Genomic DNA, 19,299 nt, shown 5'->3' with positions numbered 1-19,299 from the left:
TAATTACCTTCTTCTGTTGTGAGGGGAGAAGAATAATTAAAAAGCCAAGTCAAAGCAGATGCTCACAAGGGCTTCTGATTGTGCAGGAGTCCTGGAGTAATCGGCACTTGACAATATCAGGGAATTATTCTTCTCCCCAAAGTATTCCATGTTTTGTGAAATAGTTGCTTCGGGTCTAAAGCAGTTGTGTCGGTGCATTTCAAACATTAGAGCAACAGACATTTAAGACATAACTACCAGATACAAGTGTGCACGAAGCTTCGATGCTAACACGACCAAGTGCCTGTCCTCATGCAGTTCACAGTCTACTGTGATGTGATTATCCTGGGGACCAGCGCAATTTCCCATGTTATTTAATATTGCATTTCTCTTTTCACCCTTCAGACTTGGAGGAGTTTGGACCATGGATTTTGGCTACTAGAAAAATAGGTCGTGGTCGTGTAGTGATTTAAAGTGACATCTTATCTGGCACCTGAATGAGATGACCAGTCAGGTGACAATATTGAGGGACAGCGTTTTGGCCACAGGGGGCAGCAGGATGAGAAATGACCGGCCAGAAGTGTGTTGGCCTTTGGAAGAATAAGAATAAGATGAGGGTGGCTGGAGTGGGTGAGCATCGGGGGTCCGGTGCGCGTCAATTTGACAGACGCTGCAGGTAAGAGGTATGGACAGCATAGTAAACTGTCTGCCAAAATGGATAAGATCATCTCCCTCTCTGTACCCAGGCCACTTCTTTCCAGCATCTCTTTTCATCCCTTGAATCTGGTTTGTCTTTGTGACCTTCCTTGGGAAAAGCATAGAGAGGGAGCGTGTTGCACCATTTCAAGCCCAGTTCTAACTCTCCCTCTTCAACCAGTGTCTCCACGTGAACAAGACGGGGCCGTTCACTGCAGGGCGAGAAGCGAGAAGAAAACAGAGCGGCTTCTGTGACGCCAGCTGGCTCCCAGGTGACCTGGCCGCTGCCCCCAGTGCAGGAGTGAGTTCAGCCTGGCTCAGCAGAACTCCCTCCCCAGGCCCAGCCCCACTTAAACACCGAATAACGAATCAAAAAATGCAGTCCTCAGCCACTAAGCTCTCAAACCCACTAAGTTGTGGGTTTGCCATGGATCAAAAGCTAGCTGGTGCGGATGGGAATCTACTATACAGAGCACTGCAGGACACGTTAAAGGCACCGGGGTGTTTGAGATCAGTTTTATATTTTAATGAGAGCATCCTGAGTTGAGAATGGCCAAGGATGGACGCACTGAGATCATTTAGGAGACAGCTGTGGTGACGAGCAACATTAATGCTGATTAGAGTGCACAGTGGAAAACGAGGCAAAGGATAGACTCATTCATATCTTGAACCTGTAACAGGCAGGACCTAATGACTTAGAGTTCATAGGGGCAAAAACAGAAGCAAGGGTTATTCCAATAAACATTAATTTTGTGTTTCTAAGTTCCTGAGAAGGGTAATGTATTCACTGAGTGAAAGCAGAGCATGAACCTTCTCATCATAGAACTAAAGTAGCCTAGACGTAAAGCAAATATTCACAAAAAATAAATGCAAGATTGCTGATGTTGTAAACTTTTTAGATGCACAGATGCTCTGGGAAGATCTTTCGCCAGAGCCCATACAGTTCATCTCTGTGCCGCCGGGAATCAGTTTTCAGATTACAGCTTGGCTTCCAAAGACATTAGTTTTCCATTGCGATGCTGAATTGTGCCCAGAATTCTTTTAGAAAATAAAATATATAAGAAAAGATAGGGAATTCCCTGGTGGCGCAGTGTTAAGCATCTGCCTGCCAATGCAGGGGACACGGGTTTGAATCCTGGTCCGGGAAGATCCCACATGCCGCGGATCAACTAAGCCCGTGCACCACAACTACTGAGCCCACGAGCCACAACTACTGAAGTCCACGCGCCTAGAGGCCGTGCTCCGCAACAAGAGAAGCCACCGCAATGAGAAGCCCACGCACCACAACGAAGAGTAGCCCCCGCTCGCCGCAACTAGAGAAAGCCTGCACACAGCAACAAAGACCCAACACAGCCTAAAATAAAAAAATAAATAAGTAAATAAGTTAATTAAAAAAAAAAAGATAGTAAATATAAGAATATGCCTTATAGAGTAATGCTACTTAGAATTTTATGAAACCATGTTTCAATTTATGGTATCATGCATTGAGAAGTAATGTATTTTATTTATTTATTTACTGTCAATTGCAAAACAAAAGTGCTGGAAAAAGTGTTCTACATATAAATAAGTATTATAACCATATTCTATATTGATATGATTTAGGCAAAATATTTATCAAATTCCTGTCAAGCAGCCTCTAATAGTTGAGAATAGAGAAAGACATTCTAAGACATTAAAGACCCCAAAATAAAAACATCCCATTTTGTTTGCTGAAATAGTCAGATCTTCTTTTGTTTTCTAGCCCAGAGCAAACTGATGTTAAACAACTGTTACTGATACAACTCTTACTTTCATGAGAAAGAGGGTTAACTTCCCTTCCACAGGTCAAGAAAAAACGTTTTCTATACCCTTCTTTATTTTTCTCCTTTCTATTGCTATGTTGGTGTCCTGAGTACTAAAAAGAAAATCTGTTTCAACATCATGGAAATGGAATGTGGACATAACATGTGTGGTAGAATGCTATGTGAAGTCACTTATTCATAAACTGAGCGATAAATAGAGTACTTTGCTTTCGTTCAATGAATACATACCAATAAGGATTAAATCAAGGTAATCAAAGGGCAAATATAATAATTACTCACTAAGTATTCAGTGAATAGACTTTATGTAAATTGGCTCCAATTTCCATATCTACGTACACAATTTCTTGAATTTTTAAGCTTGAATTATCCTATGTAGCCTCCCAAACTGCTACCTGGATAATATAAAATTTCCACTCTGCATTGGGGTGAGTATGAATATGTATGTTTGGAGAAAATATTTAAAGTAAATGCAAGCCAAAACACCTAAGTATTATCGCATGTGCTAAAGTTATTCTCTAAAAAACTTGCTTGAAATAGTGAGTCAGCAGTCAGGGATCTGAAAATTATTTTCTTGTATAAAAATATTTTGGTAGTGACATAGTTGGTACCAAGATTTTACCTCTATATGTTGGGCTCATAGATAAGATAAAAAACTGCTATAAAAAGTTTGTTTTTTAAAAGTTATGAACAGTTTATAAACTATATTCTCCTACTTTAATCATATTTCAAGATTTTTATATAATTAAGAAGTCTGCCTAAATTTTGAGCTACAGCATATGTTAAAGAGATATAGGCCAGCTCCTTTTATAAGTAAAAGTCCTATGAAAAGTCCATCTTTATCTCTTTGAATCTTCCTGCAAAAGATAAAATATCAAATTAATGAATTCCGGAGGATTCCTTTGATCTTCGCCTACCTAATCCAATTAATGTGCCATAAATATACCAGTGTAGAAACAAGTTATCCCAGGCCCTGGATAAACACATGCCAAGATATTGCTTCCTAGCTTATAACTAATTAACAGTGACTTGATTTGTAAAGGTAAATGTATTTATTACATGGCATTTTCCTTTCTTACAGGAGGGTTGCATATTAATCTTTTCAAGAGGAATTGAATCCGGTATTGATTTTCCACTGGGGGTGGCAGGCCCGGAACCGCACAACCTAAAGCTCATTTTGGTTTGCACAGTATCATGGTGCTATATGGTTTCCTGTGTTCTTGCCCATTAGTTCTTATGGGAAAGTGTCTTGATTTCCATCCTAGAAGTCCTTAGGTTTAAGGGGTCTAGTTTAAAATCTGGTATTTGTATGATTAGACTATACTGTAATTTACATCATAATTTATTATATAAAAAACAAATGTAACTAGATATGAGTGAGTAGTATGCATAAGAAATACTGTATGGCGGTCTAGCGGGTACATCTGTGCTACTTTGTTACTCTGTTAGGGTTAGCTTTTGAAAAACTGAGAACTTAGGGTTTGGTAGTCATGTTATTTGTGAAAAATGGCTAATTGATTCAATTAACTCCTACGTACAGGATGTTTTGCTTGTATTTCTACGTGTTCACAACATGATTGGTTTTCTACAAACTGTGTGGAAGGCATAGTCCTCATTTTAATGGAGGAAAACTGACCAACTGTCAACCTGTAAGTTACATGTGATCGTGTTTATTTGTTTAATTTTAAAGGGCTAAACGTGCCTAGAGTTATTCCTTTGAGTTAGGTGACTACATCTCATCAACTCTTATACTTCACCTCCCTTAATCTACTATCTGAATCATATGTTTAAGGGAAGAATCAGGATCCATCAAAACCTCTGAGTGTAATTAATTATTATATCCATTCATATTTTTAAAAAAATTACCATGAGTTTTAGTAATTTAATTTTATGGGCAAGATGAATCTAAATATGACTTCAGCCTCGAAGTACATCATGAAAAAAAAGTGGATGAGGAAAAGAAAGTGATTTAAAGGATCTCAAGAGGAAGATGAAATTAAGGCTTAAGAAATGGAAATATGAGTGTCATGGGATATTCTTCATAGTTCTGGTTTCTTGGTATCTCATCACCTCCTCTATCCTTTATCTCGTGAGGGGCTTTCTACTAGCACAGGAGTGATATTTCTCTCTTCCTCAAGCTCAAAGCTGCGTCTTTCTTACCAATCGTGTTGCTCCATAGTACTCAGGAAATGTCTATTGACTAAGGCTATTTCTATACTAGTAAATTTTCTAAGGTCATTTTCACACACACACAAAAGAAATGCTTGAAAAATATGGAGAATATCTGAGCAAGATTTTCTTTTAATTTAAATGTGTTTAATTAACCAAAAGCATTTGGATCAGACAGTCCTCAGCTCCATTATGTTTTCTTCTTGGGAAATAACTCCTCAGTTCCTCCCTCACACTACCTCTCACTTCAGACAGTGATTAAAGATCTCAACGGAAGTAAGAAATGTAATATGTAAACTAGCAACAGCGTCTTGGACAAATGGACACTTTATGACAATTACCTTAACTCCTCATATTTGTTAGTCACATAAAATAAAACAAACTATTGGTTAGAAGTCAGGATATAAAAAGAGGAAGAAAGGAGACCCCAAAAAGCTACAGCATCAACTTGCAAAAATACCTCCACGTAGAGGGGTTACTGCCAGCCTACAGAAGAGTAAAAAGGATCGCACCCCCCAGACACTGAGGGAAAGGACTTGAGGTGAATTACAATAAACTTGGCCCTTTTCACAATTTTTCTAGATACGGTGGTCCATTGAAAAGTTACGAGCCACCTTCAAGTTAAGCACCAAATTGATGTCTTTTCCAGCACTATAGCTCATACAATTGTGGAGTATTTTTATTTCTATTTTTTGGTTTCCAGTGTTGTCCAAAATGTTTTAAGTGACTATGTATTAATTTTATAATTTGAAACAATAAGTATTTTCACCATGAAAAATGATGTAATATAAACACTTAAAATAGAAAAGTAGCTGACATATTTAAATCAATTCTTTTGATTAAAGATTTGGTACTAGGAGATGTGCAAAGAGGAAAATTAAATAAGCTACAACAGCAAAAACAGATTGGGAAAAAATGACTAAATTACCATCATTTCATTGCCAAAGCTATCTATCTATCTATCTAGATAGTTGACACTTCAGTCACATCTTCAACTGTTTTATTTTTAAATGGATATATACCTAAGCTAATTAAATATACTGTGCATTTACGGAAGTACAGAAATGGAAACTAAGTGAAAGAAGAACATCATCTTATGTGGTTGCAACAGTGGTGACTAATGTTTAATTAGTTAATTATTATTTATTCATAACAATTTCTTATTTTCGTTTTAGAATTTCCACATTTTGCCCTTAGCAACAACCATTAACGCAGACTTCTACCTAAAACTCTGGTCTCAGGCATTCTCATTTCTTACTTTTTTGAGGCATAAACAACGGAATCACAGAAATGTTAATGACTTGTTTACAGTCAAAGATTCTATGCATTTTCTATTTCGCCAACTTGATTTGTTTGATCTGACTAGATTTGTAATTTTTGATTCATGGGAGGAAATAAAATGCAAGTGATGAAACACTTTGGAAGAGAAATATTTGACTTATGAAATCGTAACAGATGGACATAGTAAAACATGCAGATATGTTCATAACACCTGCAAGAGTTTGATTTACAAACATCACAGACAAAACGAAACCTCTCTCCAGCCTGCCCAACAGACTCTTTTTAGTCAATATTGATAGCTAATGGTTGCCTCCTTCTGGTGCCTTGCTAGGTGGTTCAAATGTGCCTTTTCCCAGTTATTTTTCTTGAATGTTTATTTTAGTAGAAAAATCCAGAGTGCCTGCTTGTAGCTATGCTGTGTGACAAGACTATAAAATAGAGCATTTTGCTTCCAATATAATGGAGAACTTGTCAGAAAACCCCAATTGTGCATGTGCCTGTATTTTTCTTCCCATGTTGTCCCTAGAATTGTTTTTACTTCTTCACCTAAGGGGAAAACAGAATGGCATATAGAAAGGAAAACATACATTTGAGGTTTTAGTTACTGCCGGTAAGTCTTCCTGTGAGTTTAATATTGTCACAATGGAAATACTAGAAGGAAAGAATCTTTATCAACATTTTTAAAAAAACAAACTATGTTAGAGTTATCTGCATTTGCACTGAAAACTTGGGAATCCTTCCACGTTTAGAAACACATGTGTTTAATTACTCTGGGAAGCATTTTATCATTCACTGTCGTAGTAACTCTGCATAACAAACCAAAGCTCAGTTGTCCCCAAAGCTGTAGTTTATTCTTGCTGCGCAAGGTATGTGCTGGGTGTTGGCTGATCCAGGGCAGGGCAGGGCTTCATTCATCTTCAGGGGGGCAGGGGGCTGCCTGACGCATGGTCTTCCCAGGCTGAGGGCAAGTGGGAGCCGAGCCTTCCCTCCTACCATGTCTGCTAACGTCCCCTGGACAAAGACGGACTCAGACATCAATGGGGCCGGGAGACACATGCCACTTTGTGTGGGAGGAACGGCCAAATCACGTGGACACGCAGAGTGACTAAGGCTTTGTAACAGGAACGCATCCGCCACAGCCATGTGGTGTGTGACATAGTTTTGTATAGCACATAGTTACCGTAACATTCATACATATTCATAGGAAAGATATTTTGGCATCTTTCCCTGCAACCGTGACGCATCACAATTTTAGGGCATTTAAATAGTTGTCCACGTGGCAAGTTCTCTGGTCCAGGAGTCAGCAGTGGTCCACGTTAGCTGGGTCACCACACCCTCTGCAAGGTGACAGACACCCACTAACTGCTCTGCTCTATTACTGCCTCTGATGGGGTCTCCTACATGCTTTTCCTCTCATCCGTCCAAATCAAGGTCCAGAAGAAAAGTCTTAAATTTTATCAGATTTAATGATTGCACAAGGGGGAAAATCTTCCTCTGAACTTGAAGACATTCTTTTTGCTCCAGTACCTCAGATATCCTCCACATCTGCTGCACGTGGTTCCCGTGGGCAGGCAGAACGCATTTGTAACAGCATCTATGTTACAACTTCATACCTGCAGAAAAGCTGTGATTACTAGGTATTTATAAGTGACTGACAATTATTTGAATATTCTGGAAGCATTTTAGATATTTTAATGCTAAATGCATCTAGCTAATTCTTTTCTTAGAGCTAGATCTATTTAAATAGCACAAATTTAAAACATCTATTCGTTATTTTAATTATTTTTTTTGTCCTTGTAGAATTACTTTCCTTGAAACAAAAATTAAACCATTTCACTTAGTATTCTCTGAAAATCTTTGAATTTGCACATTGAATGTGCAAATCTCAAGAGAGAAAACTTTAGAAGACTACCTGATGCTAAAAATTGAATACTTTTCTAATGTGATCCATTATTATAAAATAGATTTATTACTTCTGATATTGAAAACTCGAAATTTCTATTTTTAAAGATAACTTAAGGCAATCAGCCTAGGAAAAAATATTGGTTTCCAAAAATTAAGAACTGAAAAACACACAAAGGCACTTATGGAGAGAGATTATAGAAGAGGTGGACACACGTTAATAGCTGATAAAATACAAGGTGCAATTATTCATTAATTACATGGATAATTTAAAATATGAATTAAACATTGAATCCATGTCACCTATGCAAAGTGCTGAGTATAAAATACAGGTAAAAAACACACCTCTTTAACTTTCAAAAATTTTATCATTGTGGGAGTTCAGGGCTGTGGAAACGAATAGAATGGTGTATTACATCTTGAAACATACACACACGTGACAATATGGGGGCTTATAACATATTAGTTGGGCCGGGAGTGGAGAGGGAGAAATCGAGAAAAAAGCCTGGGATTATTGCTTTATTATAAGACACAATTACGTCAAGTAACGATGTTTATTGGGTTATTCTCCCCGTGGAATAAGCCAGCTAATGCAGAACTGATAAAAACTGCTTATGACTCCGGCTCATTCACAGGCCCCGCCCACTGCCCAGGGCCTTGGGAATGTTCGCTGTGATCCCATATGTAACCAGTGTCATAGGGCACGGTCTCATCCCACAGTCTGTGTATAATACATATTTAGGCATCAGTTTAAAAATTGTATTAGTTTTCTAACAAATTCCCACACTTTTAGTGTCTTAAAACAATCCCCATGTATTAGCTCACCTTACTTCCGGTCAGAAGTCCAGCCCAGCGTCTCTCAGGGCTGAAATTGAGGTGTGGGCAGGCACTGCCTTTCTCATCTGAGGCTGGGGTCCTCTTCCAAGCTCCGATGGTGCAGAACTCAGCTTCTTCCCGCACTTCCCTTGCGGCCCCCCCAGCGTCCAGCCGGTCGTGGTCCTGGGACCCTTCTCCTGCCCGGGGTCCGTCTCCTGTGATCATGCTGGGCCCATCCAGGCTAATCCCACTAGACCCACACGTTTCAGGGGTTTGTACGTAAGGCATATTTGGGGATCAGCCTGCCTTCCACAAATATTCAACATCCTTTCTCTGGGATGAAAATCTGTACGAAGCAAGTTAATGTGCTGCTGGAAGTCTTTAGTTCCTTATAGTTTTCCTTTCTCTTTTTTCTTTCATGGAAGAGGGTTCATCGTATGCATTTAGGGAAATAATAGTAGCGGAATGCTTGCTATCCACTTATGGATGAGAGGGGAATACATTTGGTTTAAGGAAGGTGACAAACGGTCACTCAAGAAGGACACAGAAGTTGACTCAATACTGCCTTTTTCCAGGGCTGTGATTTGGGGAATTTAATTTTAATTAACGTTACAAGACTAAAACATTTACTATGACTGCTTACATCTGCAATCTGACTGTTGAACAGGGCAGGGAGAGTGGAACAGATGAAGGGGAGGAGTGGAAGTTGTGCCCACTCCATCCCTCACCTCAGGTCTGCGACACAGCACCCAGCCGGCTTTGGGGAAAAGCGATAAGACTTAAACCACTTTTGAGGTTGGTTTTTGAACTGGATTGGATTTTGAACAATCGAATGTGATGGCTGAAAATGTATGGAACATTCACAGGATGTCATTTAGGGACAAGAAAGGGAGATCCAATATGAAATTAAAAATTAAAAATTAAAAAAAATATTACGGCTATGAGCTCATAAGTGACTGGGTAGATTGGGAAGGTGTGTGGAGTCCAAAGGGATCCGTGGTTAGTATCAGCCTCGGGAGAGAAGGAAGCAGAAGAGGGGTTAACGCAGGACGGTTGTGGGTGGTCAGGGTGACAGGCACATGCCTCTAGTTCTGGTTTCTGAGTAGTCATGACGCGCGCGCTAGTGTGTGTGTGTGTGTGTGTGTGTGCGCGCGTGTGCATGTGTGCGCGTGCGTGTGTGCATGTGTGTGCACGCGCGCGTGTGTGCATGTGTGTGCGTGCGTGTGTGCATGTGTGTGCACGCGTGCGCGCGTGCATGTGTGTGCGTGTGTGTGTGTGTGTAGAAGAAGAAATAGAGAGAGAAAGACTGATTGGCTACCTATCCACCTATGTAGGTCAGAAACAGGCCACAGAGGAAGTGTCACAAACACCAAGCCACAGAACAACAGTTAAAACACTGAATTTAACTCATTTCAACAACACAGGTATGGGCTGTGTTCTTTTGTTAAGAATCTCTGGTAAAATTCAGAATTGTAAAGATATCTCTTACCCTCAGCGGTTTACAACTTGTTACGCTTCTGAACTGCTCCATTATCCCATTGAATCGCCATAATCAGGCCAGCACGCGTCCTCACGGGGGCGCTGCCTGAAATGAGGGCCTGGTGAACGTAGCCCTCGGGTCGCACCCCTGCTCTGTGGCCTCAGCCAATTTCCACAATGTCTCTGAAGGTCAATTTCCGAAAGTTGTGTGCAGGTAAAGCCAGCATGATGAAGAAAGACACCTAGGACACTGGGACCACTAATGCACGTTATATCCCCTCTTCCTGCATGTGCTATTTTATCAGGACACCAGCACCTGTGGCGGGTAGTATCTGAGATGCACACACAGTCCTGTCTCCAGGACCCTCGCCCTCTGGCAGTCCCCCCACCTGAGTATAAACTAGACCCAGTGACTCACTTCCAAGGACATGATATGGCAGAAGTGCTGCGAGGCCACCTACTGGCTTAGGGTATCCAAGGCTGTGGCTTTTGCCTTGGGGTCCCCTCCACACTCTCGCTGCCTCAGATACCTGCCACCGGGGACCATCTGCCCAGGTGTGAGCAGCCTTATGGATGGAGAAGCCCAGATCTGCAGCCAGGAAAGGTGTGACCCCGCCAGCAACTTGTGTCTGAGCTGGAAGCAGATCTGTCAGCTCTGGTGAAGCCTGAGGTGCCTGCAGCCCCAGGTGACACCTTGTCTGCGACCTCACAGAGGTTTTGAGTCACAGGCACCCAGCAAGACCATGCCCAGACTCTCTAGGATAGAAATTGTTAAAGATAAAGATCTGCTGTCTAAGCCATGTTTTGGGGTCACTAGTTACATAGCAACAGGAAATGAAAACAATGCCCAACTTTAAAAGGGATTGCGTCCAATAAAACACACATTAAAGATGTGACTATATGGAATGATTTTTGATTATAGACAATGTTATAAACAAAGGTCAGATTTCCTGGACAGCCTAGAAAGTGGGATTACTGTCATAAAAAGATGACAAAAGTGTTCCCATAAAATATTCTTCCCATCCCCTAACACTGAAGCCAAAGCGTGCTCTCGGTGCAGAGGGAAGTTAGAAGCCACTCGTGTCACCTGCAGAGCCCTGAGGGCTTTGCAGCCCCTCCTCAGCCTCTGGCTTTAATGGTGTATGGGATTTTTCCACCCAGTTCTTTTTGTTAAAGTCAGGTGGAAATCCCCCCAGTAAGTTCAAGGTGCTGACCTTTCTGCGGTGCATTTTTCAAAGAAAGCCTATATTCTGAGCCTTCCAAATTTTCTACTTCTCTTCTCTGTATTTATAGTCATAACAAAGATCAAATGCCTTATTGGGCTGAACGGTTAAAAATTGTTCAAGTGACCAAATATTTACTGACACACAAATATGTTATCTAAGAGCTAGCAAGCAACGTTTCCATACATTTACATCATTTTAATCTCAAACTACTATTAGTACTCGTGGCCAACAGACTTGAAGGTGAACTTCAAGTTCACATACCCACCTCCTGGATTCATACCCTTGCGTGCATGCAAGGACATCCATACTTTTGTGTAAGGCTGTTCACCCCCCTGCCTGTGGACAAAACTGGGACTTGCTTTTAACCAGTAAAATATGGTAAAGGTCCTGGGTCGTCACTTCCATGATTGTGCTGTGTTACATAATCTTCTGTCTGAGCAAACAGACTTTCTTTTCTGCCTTGGTTGGAGAGTCCCATGCAGCACGGTCGGTGAGTGGCTTCTGGCTGCCTTTCTGCAAAGGCTCCAGCCTGCAGTCAAGTAGCTGCAAGAAAACAGATGCTCTCAGCCACCCCGCGACCTTGGAAGCAGGCTCTTCCGGTCCAGCCTCCGGGGGAGAATGCAGCCCAGCAGCCACCACGTGACTGGGAACCTGAGACCACGTGACTGGGAACCTGAGCCCACGTGACTGGGAACCTGAGCCCACGTGACTGGGAATCTGAGCCCACGTGAATGGGAATCTGAGCCCACGTGACTGGGAACCTGAGCCCACGTGACTGGGAATCTGAGCCCACGTGACTGGGAATCTGAGCCTACGTGACTGGGAATCTGGGCCCACGTGACTGGGAATCTGAGCCCACGCCCCTGACGCGGCTGCAGAGTCCTGCTTGCTTATCTTCCACCGCCTCTCAGCAGGTGTGTCAAAGCCAGTTACTCTGTTCAGATGTTTGGAAACAGTACCAACATTATACATAGTGATCTTCTCTGTACTTTAATCAGTTAGCATCTGTACCAGTGAAACATAATGTGGAGATATTACACCTCTCTCTACAGCCAAGCGAAATGACTATTTTGGTTTCAGCAGATCCATTTATAGTTACCAACACATTTTTCGACAGTTCAAGTCTTTCACAAATTACCATTGTATGCCAATGGTGTCTTCGAAAGAAACACCAGAGTAGGAGTCGAGAAACTTGTGCTTGAGGCTGATTTTTGTTGATTGTAATTCTGTGACAATAAACACCTTTCCTATACTTTCCAAGCTTCTGCTTCCGTATTCCAGCTCTCACCACCTGTAACACTACTTGAGCTGCTATCTGCTGAATATCTGCTTCATCCCAGTGTCGTACAAAGACTGTACAAGCATTCTTTTTAATCCCTAAAATAACCTCACAAAGAAGGTGCCGCTATTTCCAGTTTACGGATGAGGAAACAACTCAATTATCAGGTGAGTTTTCCGTCCGTTAAATGAAATCATAGACATTTCAGTCCAAGTTTCTCTGGTCCCCAAACTAGAGGTTCTCCTTATGGTTCCGCCACGTAGTATTTCTGTAATTAATACATATTAACATTGAGTAAATAAGTATTGGCATTTGTCCCCAGTTTTTACTCATTTATGATAAAAAAGCTATATTTTCTGATGGCTCAGGTGATAGCTATTTTAGGACCTAAGCATTAATAAGACCAAAATCCCTACCCATTTATTAGAAATAATCTGCCTACTAACAGATTTCTTGGGGTTGACTTGTAAGAAGGATAATAATGACCAGTGTTTCCATGCTTTGAATTTGAACAGTGTTAAACTGCAGCATTCAATATCCTTTTTAATGTCTTTCAATTCACATTTCTCACTCTTGGTAATTTTATTCTCAAATTCCCACATAAAAAGAATAAAGAAGGGCTTTACAAGATAAATCTGTATTTTATTCAGGATTTATTTATTAATTCCAAGGGATCTTAATGTTTTCCATTAGTGACTAAAAAAGGCTAGCAGAGCTTCTCCTTAAAGTTGTTTTTAATTACTTTCATCTACAATATTAATTTAACATAGATTATTTGATGGCAAAATAACTGAATTAGCATTTCCTACTTTTTAATCCAGATATAATATATCGACTTAGTAAAGGTTACCATTTCCCCAAGATGCCTACTGTATCTCTATATTTTTTTCCATTGCCATTTAGAAACCCTGCCATCCCCTGCCCTGTGACAACTAAATTACAGCAAGTGATGGGCTGGAGCAGCTCCGAGACCCTCGAGAAAGTTGGTTGTTCACTTCCCTTCTCCACTTCTCAGATCAGTGATGTCACAGGATAGCGTGGAGTCTGTGTGGTGGGGAGCATTTATACTCCGAAAATGAAGAGTAAATGGTGCACATCTGGGCCTTAGTTTTTAGGCAAACCATTTACAAGCCCAGGACAGATTTCCCTCTAAGGGAAAAATACAATAATACAAGCCATTTTTCACTTAAGAAGAAATTTGGAAATTGCTAATGATAAAAAATACTACACTTGATAAATATATTAAAATCTATATCAATTTAGTATATTTTAAATGAGCAAGTCAAGGCTTTCTGAGCCACTGTAATGAGAAGATCACAGGAAAATCTGAGCCTGAATATCAGTCATTTCGTAGAGAGAATCAGTCACTATGTTTAATACACAGCAGAATCTGTAAGGCAATAAATGTGAGTTTTGCTTTACATAAAGTTCTCATAATTTATTTTAAAAGGTTAACTGTTAGCCTGTCAGGCTGTCCCTGTTCCTCTCTTCATCACTTGTATAAGAGGAGAAAACGGGCCAAACCCGGAGGGAATATTGCCTCAGCTCCACAGATTCACTACGTGCCAATTTCAAACAGTTAAATCTCAACCCTGAAAAGTGAGTTTATCTATTATGAAGCAGGACCTCTGATAGAGGAACTGAGAGGCAATAAAGAGGTATTTTTACACAAGATGTAAAATAAGTGAAACTCTTTTGAATTGTAATTGAGCGTAAGCCTTATTTGTGCCAAGAATAGTTTAGTGCGGTTTCTCTACTCAGCTCAGAGAGAAAAATTTTTCATGGTGAAATAGGACACATTATCCAAGCAGGACTGCTATGGATAGTTTCTCAGATGCTACATTTTGGTCCTGAAAAGAATATATTAGCAAAATAAGCTACAGAGCTGAGCTCAGTGTGGGACTCATGTATCTAATTGGTCTCATTCTTTAATAGCAATGGGTTTTTTCCAGTCTGACACTGAGGTTTGGCTGGAGTCTCACCTCAACAGCCTCCGACCTTGGACGGGATGCTGAAAATACACACACCTTCTGCGTGGTATTGAACGCAGCTTCACAGTTTTGCCTCTTGTATAATATTTTATTACCTTTAGAACATTGTGTTTAACCAGTAGACAACTAATCTTATTTTAATAGAGTGAGACCACAAAGGGCATTAGCAATTCGTTAATATTTATTTTGAATAATAAGCATCTTCAAAGCTATCCGTTACCAGAGGTGACATTAAACGAATTTACCATGTTAGAATCTTCTTTAGGAATTAACTTAAAAATAAAATTCCACTAAAATAAGGCAAATTTGCAATTCACTATTCATTAGTTCATTCAATTCGTTAACTTTACAATGAGCCAACAAGTATCTGTAGCCCAAACAGACATCATCATTAAACATTATCCTGCGGTCTCCGACAAACCACGAAGGCAAACGATTCCAGTGTAAAGGCAGTATCTGAGAAAGGTTAAACCGCATCTGATTCTGGTTATTAGTTTAAACAATAGGTTAAAACATTTGGGCAAGGTTTATGTAGGACCTGAACTTGCTTGAAACAGAAGAGTGATAAGTAAGCGTCTGGTCCAAACAGGAGAAAATCCAGCAAAGGGCAACAAGCTCTGCATTCGCCTTTAACCCGATGTCACAATGTCACTGTCACACTAGCTCCCCATCACACAACAAACTCTCACTCGCTCATCCCCAGTGAGAACTCTGCAAAAGCATTCTCCCGGGGCCCCTACCCCCTGCCTCAGCCCCCTTTTCCGCACCTACGACGGGGGGTACTTGAGATGTAGAACAGGCAGCTGAGCTCAGTCCCACGAAGGGAGGATGCAGCCTGGACCAGCCCCGTGGAGCCCGTGACATCGGAGCTCGGGAGGTGGCGGGTCACCGGGTGCTGGGCCTGGATGGGGGACCAGGCGGCGACTCAGGCCCTGTGGCTGCAGAAGCCGGGGGGGCTGGTCAGCCAGGTGCACACAGCCCACGGCCAAGCCAGAGGAAAATCAGACTCTGGCGGGTAACAGCTTTGAGCTCGACGGTGCCAGCAGGACAGACGGCATCGAGGTGAAAGGGATGGATAAGGAGGGAGATCAGGAGAAGCCGGGGCGTTCCCAAGGCCAGAACCTTCGGGCACGTCCCCACCGCTGCTCCCCTAGGACCCCGCTTCCGCCTGAGAAGCAGGGGGAGAGAGAAGGGCATCTTTCTCTTATAAGAGAAACTGAACGTCTTAAAACAAAAGTGCAGATTGCTTTGCTCACCAGGCTTGCTGAGTGGAGCTCCTGAGGTGTCCTACATCTCCTGTTCCCCCTCCCCCTCTACCTGACACTCAGCACGGTGCCTCCCAGGAGCCGGCACGTTCTCTGCACACCTGAGCTGTAACAGCAGCTGAATCTCCTGCGAGGACGTTATGTAACTTAAAATACTGTGGACCAAGTATTAACTCTTAAAGGAATTTGTAAACATCTAAAGTGAGCTACTTAATGGAAGGCGTAGAATTCTTAAACTTCACCGTCAAGATGAGGCCACACTTGAGCAGCAGCAGGGCGTCTTGTAGGCAGAGGCCCGTCCGAACCCCACCCGCTGTCATAATCAGGAAGTCACCTGATTCCCCTGAACCCTGGAAAATTAGTGCCTAAATCACCAGCATTAGTGCCTCATCCTGACACGTAGGAAGAGCCCAGTAAATGGAAGATATTATTTTAAGATTTAGATATTATTTTAAATAGTTAGAGAAGACAAACAGAGAAGGGAGAAATCTCAAAAATATAAAGTTACATACACTCAGGAAATTGGTCTATTGTAATCTGCATTTTTCAAAACTATTTGCTGCCTAAAACCTAATTATTCTATTTTCTTGTCTCTTTAATATGTCAATTATTGTATTCACGTCTTAATCCCGCCAATATGTTGTCAGGGTAACTTTGAAGGTACAAAACACAACAAAAACAACAGTAAATATCCTTCCTTCCCCATGAAGTGTGCTACGGGACTTGGCCATTACAGTGAAGGGATGAAAGGACTTTGAAGAATTAAATTCCATTTTCATAACAGTTTTACTTTTTTGAAAAGTTGCCAGCTTTACTAAAATCCTCTAAAGTTCCAAAAAAAGACTTGTAAAATAAGGTAACATTTATCATTACTATCACTTCAAAGGAAGAACACTATCTTACGTTTTAATAACAATGATGTTCTCATTATTTTCCAATCTGGCTGGGCTACTGTGAGCCCACTGATGATATAGTTCAGTGCCCCCCAGTTCATTTCAGGGAAAATATACTCTATTGTAATAAACTAACATATGTTTTGGGGGTTTTAAATAAAATGGAAAAAAATATATAATGTTTTTGTTTCTTACCTTGTAGCACTGCGCAGTTTTCTTTCAAACTTTGTGAATAATTCATTCTGTGGATGTAATGATATTCTTATTACATTTGCAGAGCAAAAAAAAGAAAAAAAGAACTGCTAATCACTGTACTAAACAGCTACAACCCACACAGTGAAATCGTGGAGCAGCTTTATTTTTGTCTCTCACTGTTTATTTAAATATATTCTCTGGAACTAGTGTTTCCCTTGCCCCTGGATGAAATTTAGGGCAAGTTCCATCATTCCTGATTTCTTACCGGTAAAACAGTTTTCTCCAGGCGGTAATAACTATAGCTAATCAAAGGTGATAACAGCTCAAAACTTAATTCAAAGTCACAGCTCTGCCCATATCCTGTGGAAGGAAAGTCCCTAAAAGCACAAGAAAGATGTGATTGGAGAAGAAACGTATCTCACCTCTTTCTCACACTGTGTTCCTGATGAAACAGGATAACCACCTAGATGCTGAATTTCCCAGCAGACACTGGGCTCAGCACCCACGGCAATAGAGCTCTGGTCCTCACGTCTGGAGCAGGGAGACTGATGCCGAAACACAGGGGCCTCAGCGACCAGCCTGGGAGCCAGACCATTATCTCTTCGGGGCCCGGCAGGTGCCATGACCTGAGGGCTACCCTTCATCTTCCATAACCTTAACGTTGTTTCACTGAAAACTCAGAGGGAGAAAGGGATTTGGAGAATGAGTCCTCTGTTAGGTCAAGCAGGAGTATCAGCCAGGAAAGTGGAAAAGCGAAGGAGGGGCCTTTGGATTTGGAATTCCAGGAACCATGGGAGAGGCTGGGGTAACGGGACCATTTGATTGTGGTCTTTGTCCTTCAGGCCTGGAATAGAGGAAACAGTATAAAGAAATATATTTACATGTATTCCCTAACATACAAACGATCTGACAACAAAACTATAGAAAGGATTCAGAAGAATATTTCCCACGTGACTTGAGTTACTGAGATTTCCCCTAGAGTTCCCAGTGATTTCTAGTCCCCCTTTTTGCTTATCTCTTGGAGATATAACTCCAAGTGTTTATAAGAGTAGCAAAGAAGCTGAAGAGAACTAAAAATCGAAATCATGAGAATGGTCTTTCACGTTGCACAAGATCCCTTCGAACGCTGATGCCACAGAACAGCTGGCAGCCGTGTTCTTGGCAAGAAGGAAAACCCCTGTTCTCATCCATCACCTAAACAGTGGTAACTGGGCTGGGGACGCAGACTTTCTGCCAGTGACGCCTTGTCAGACGCTCAGAGCACAGCGAGAGCCCCCAGCTGCCAGGCTCCGTTCCCCCAGATGATCTGTAACCAGAGAATGCAAGCTCTCCTGACTCGCCCGGTGGACACGCCTGTCTTGAGCCCTGGCGCTGTTCCCTCATCCTTCCTGTTTATCTTTTCTAGCCTGTTAACTTCGGCTACTTCAGAGTCACAGAGGTGACGGTCCAAAGGCTGGGTGATGTCTATTCAAAAGAATGTTATTGCCAGGGAGAGGGAAATGGAAGATCGTGGCATAGTTTCTAAAACAGTTTCTTTCTATAGCACCTTTTCTGATTCATGATTACAATGTTAAAAAAAACTGCACTTCTAAAGCATACTCATCCCGCTGAAAATATTTCTTTTTCACAAACGAGGGACATTTTATTTATTAGGCGGATGATAGAACAACACATTCGGGATCCCCAGGAAATGAACGCTTTGCCTGGGCTCCGCTGCTGCTCTCGCTTAAGTTCTTTCAGTGATTACCTTTCCCCAGAAACACTGACATTTAAATTGTCAAGAGAGAAAAAATAAATGTATGTCAATGCATATCAAATAAATAATGTTAAGCATCATAAACCCATGTTTCAAAACAATTCAAGTGTTTCAACCAGATAATGGGCCCAGAACACTCTTTATGTCGTGTCAACAGTGGAACCATCAAGAAGGTTTCATTCATTTACAGTCGTCATTATAGAATGAAGCCTGAATATTTCTGTGCTTGTCAGGTTTTCAGTATCTATTTCCTTGCTCTTTCTTTGACTCTTTTGACTGCACTAAATGTGGATGAAAATACAGGAAATGATACATGAATATTTCCCCGTGAGGAAATATGCAATATTCTTAGCTCCTCCCATCTCAGATACCTACACACAGACACACACGCAAATATATGCACACATAGTCACATCAGGAAAGGGTCTGAGGTTATCCAGGATAAACTCTTTATTTTCCATTTGTCAAAAACGAAGACAGAAAGAGTAACTGAATTTTCTGTTATCACCAAGTCACTGAGCACAGCACCTTATGAGACAGAACCTTGAAGAGTATCTGAGTTGTGCTAGATAT

The 19,299-nt window shown here is 41.3% G+C and overlaps 1 long non-coding RNA gene across 2 annotated transcripts; it reads right to left on the bottom strand.

Moving 5' to 3' along the window:
• Window positions 1-11,758: 11,758 nt before the first annotated feature.
• Window positions 11,759-18,700, bottom strand: LOC309646603. 2 transcript variants are annotated; one of them, XR_014255457.1, is made up of 3 exons: window positions 17,393-18,700; window positions 15,874-17,017; window positions 11,759-11,890 (listed from the first exon to the last, which is right to left on the bottom strand). It is a non-coding gene; the product is annotated as an uncharacterized lncRNA (long non-coding RNA). The 2 variants fall into 2 exon arrangements; XR_014255458.1 differs by having other exon boundaries at window positions 11,776-11,890; window positions 16,971-17,017.
• Window positions 18,701-19,299: the final 599 nt, after the last annotated feature.

Source organism: Balaenoptera physalus, assembly GCF_965194825.1.
Source record: "Balaenoptera physalus genome assembly, chromosome: 17".
Classification (NCBI taxonomy): domain Eukaryota; kingdom Metazoa; phylum Chordata; class Mammalia; order Artiodactyla; family Balaenopteridae; genus Balaenoptera; species Balaenoptera physalus.
Note: the sequence above shows the minus strand (reverse complement) of the source record. Positions and strands in the feature narration are given on the sequence as shown.